General features: G+C 41.7%; 1 non-coding gene across 1 annotated transcript; it reads left to right on the top strand.

The window, feature by feature from the left end:
- Nucleotides 1–2,314: 2,314 nt before the first annotated feature.
- Nucleotides 2,315–2,418, top strand: LOC112715451 (small nucleolar RNA R71). Its single transcript, XR_003159701.1, has one exon. It is a non-coding gene; the product is annotated as a small nucleolar RNA R71 (small nucleolar RNA).
- Nucleotides 2,419–2,876: the final 458 nt, after the last annotated feature.

Below are 2,876 nucleotides of genomic sequence, written 5' to 3'. Positions count from 1 at the left end.
TGGAAAGAGAGGATGAATGTTGAGAAGAGGGGAGAATATGGTAGGTGGGGATCCAGTGGGGTCCACAGATCCTGAGATGATCCTGTGGGGTCCACAGATCCTGAGGTGTCAAGGATTTACATCCCTGCACCAATTAGGCATGTACAATGCCTTTGCATGCAATTTTGGCGTTTAAATGCCGAGGGGATGCATGTTCTGGGCGTTCAATGCCCAACTGTAGCATGTTTCTGGCGTTGAACGCCCGTTCCATGCTTGTTTCTGGTGTTCAGCGCCAGCTCTCCTTAGGGTATATTCCTGGCGTTTAAACGCCAGGATGCTGCTTGTTTCTGGTGTTCAACGCCAGATCCATGCTCTGTTCTGGCGTTGAACGCTAGCCAGATGCTCCTTACTGGCGTTTAAACGCCAGTAAGTCCTTTCTCCAGGGTGTGATTTTTCTTTTGCTATTTTTGATTCTGTTTTTAATTTTAATATTTTTTTCGTGACTCCACGCGATCATGAACCTAATAAAACATAAAAGAACAATGAAAATAAAATAAAATTAGATAAATATAAGTTACGTTGCCTCCCAATAAGCACTTCTTTAATGTCAATAGCTTGACAGTGTGCTCTCATGGAGCCTCACAGGTGATCAGGTCAATGTTGTAGACTCCCAACACCAAACTTAGAGTTTAGATGTGGGGATTCAACACCAAACTTAGAGTTTGGCTGTGGCCTCTCAACACCAAACTTAGAGATTGATTGTGGGGGCTTTGTTTGACTCTGTACTGAGAGAAGCTTTTCATGCTTCCTCTCCATTGTTAAAGAAGAAGATCCTTGAGCCTTAAACACAAGGTACTCCCCATTCAATTGAAGGACTAATTCTCCTCTGTTAACATCTATCACAGCTCCTGCTGTGGCTAGGAAAGGTCTTCCAAGGATGATGCATTCATCCTCCTCCTTCCTAGTGTCTAAGATTATGAATTCAGCAGGGATGTAAAGGCCTTCAACCTTTACCAACACGTTCTCTACCAATCCATAAGCTTGTCTTACTGACTTGTCAGCCATTTGTAATGAGAATAAGGCAGGTTGTATCTTAATGATCCCCAGCTTCTCCATTACAGAGAGTGGCATAAGATTTATGCCTAACCCTAGGTCACACAGAGCTTTCTTAAAGGTCATGGTGCCTTTGGTACAGGGTATTATGAATTTGCCAGGATCTTGTCTCTTTTGAGGTAAAGTTTGCTGAACCCAGGTATCTAGTTCACTAATGAGCAATGGAGGTTCACCTTCCCAAGTCTCATTACCAAATAACTTGGCATTCAGTTTCATGATAGCTCCTAGATATTGAGCAACTTTCTCTCCAGTTACATCTTCATCCTCTTCAGAGGAAGAATAGTCTTCAGAGCTCATGAATGGCAGAAGGAGGTTTAATGGAATCTCTATGGTCTCTATTTGGGCCTCAGATTCCCGTGGGTCCTCAATAGAGAACTCCTTCTTGCTTGAGAGACGTCCCATGAGGTCTTCCTCATTGGGATTCACGTCCCCTCCTTCCTCTCTAGTTTCGGCCATATTGATTATATCAATGGCCTTGCACTCTCTTTTTGGATTTTCTTCAGTATTGCTTGGGAGAGTACTAGGAGGAGTTTCAGTGATTTTCTTACTCAGCTGGCCCACTTGTGCCTCCAGATTTCTGATGGAGGACCTTGTTTCACTCATGAAACTTAAAGTGGCCTTAGACAGATCAAAGACTAAATTTGCTAAGTTAGAGGTACTCTGTTCATAATTCTCTGTCTGTTGCTGAGAAGATGATGGATAAGGCTTGATATTGCTGAGCCTATTTCTTCCACCATTATTAATGCCTTGTTGAGGCTTTTGTTGATCCTTCTATGAGAAATTTGGATAATTTCTCCATGATGAATTATAGGTGTTTCCATAAGGTTCACCCATATAATTTACCTCTGCTATTGCAGGGTTCTCAGGATCATAAGCTTCTTCTTCAGAAGATGCCTCTTTAGTACTGTTGGATGCATTTTGCCATCCGTTCAGAGTTTGAGAAATCATGTTGACTTGCTGAGTCAACATTTTGTTCTGAGCCAATATGGCATTCAGAGCATCAATTTCAAGAACTCCCTTCCTTTGAGGCATCTCATTATTCACGGAATTCCTCTCAGAAGTGTACATGAACTGGTTATTTGCAACCATGTCAATAAGTTCTTGAGTCTCTACAGGCGTTTTCTTTAGATGAATGGATCCACCTGCAGAATGGTCCAGTGACATCTTAGAGAACTCAGATAGACCATAATAGAATATATCTATCATGGTTCATTCTGAAAACATGTCAGAAGGACATCTTTTGGTCATCTGCTTGTATCTTTCCCAAGCTTCATAGAGGGATTCACCATCTTTTTGTTTGAAAGTCTGAACATCCACTCTAAGCTTGCTCATCTTTTGAGGAGGAAAGAACTTAGCCAAGAAGGCTGTGACCAGCTTATCCCAGTAGTCCAGGCTATCTTTAGGTTGACAGTCTAACCATGCTCTAGCTCTGTCTCTTACAGCAAAAGGGAAAAGCATGAGCCTGTAGACTTCAGGATCTACTCCATTAGTCTTAACAGTCTCACAGATCTACAAGAACTCAGTTAAGAACTGGTAGGGATCTTCTAATGAAAGTCCATGAAACTTGCAGTTTTGTTGCATTAGAGCAACTAATTGAGGTTTCAACTCAAAATTGTCTGCTCCAATGGCAGGAATTGATATGCTCCTTCCATCAAACTTGGAAGTAGGTACATTATAATCACCAAGCATCCTTCTTGCATTATTGTTATTGGGTTTGGCTGCCATCTCCTTTTCTTGTTCGAAAATTTTAGCAAGGTTGTCTCTGGATTGTTGTAATTTAGCTT

The sequence above is a fragment of the Arachis hypogaea genome, chromosome 1 (assembly GCF_003086295.3).
Source record: "Arachis hypogaea cultivar Tifrunner chromosome 1, arahy.Tifrunner.gnm2.J5K5, whole genome shotgun sequence".
Classification (NCBI taxonomy): domain Eukaryota; kingdom Viridiplantae; phylum Streptophyta; class Magnoliopsida; order Fabales; family Fabaceae; genus Arachis; species Arachis hypogaea.
The sequence above is the reverse complement of the archived record's forward strand: the minus strand, read 5'-3'. Positions and strand labels throughout refer to the sequence as shown.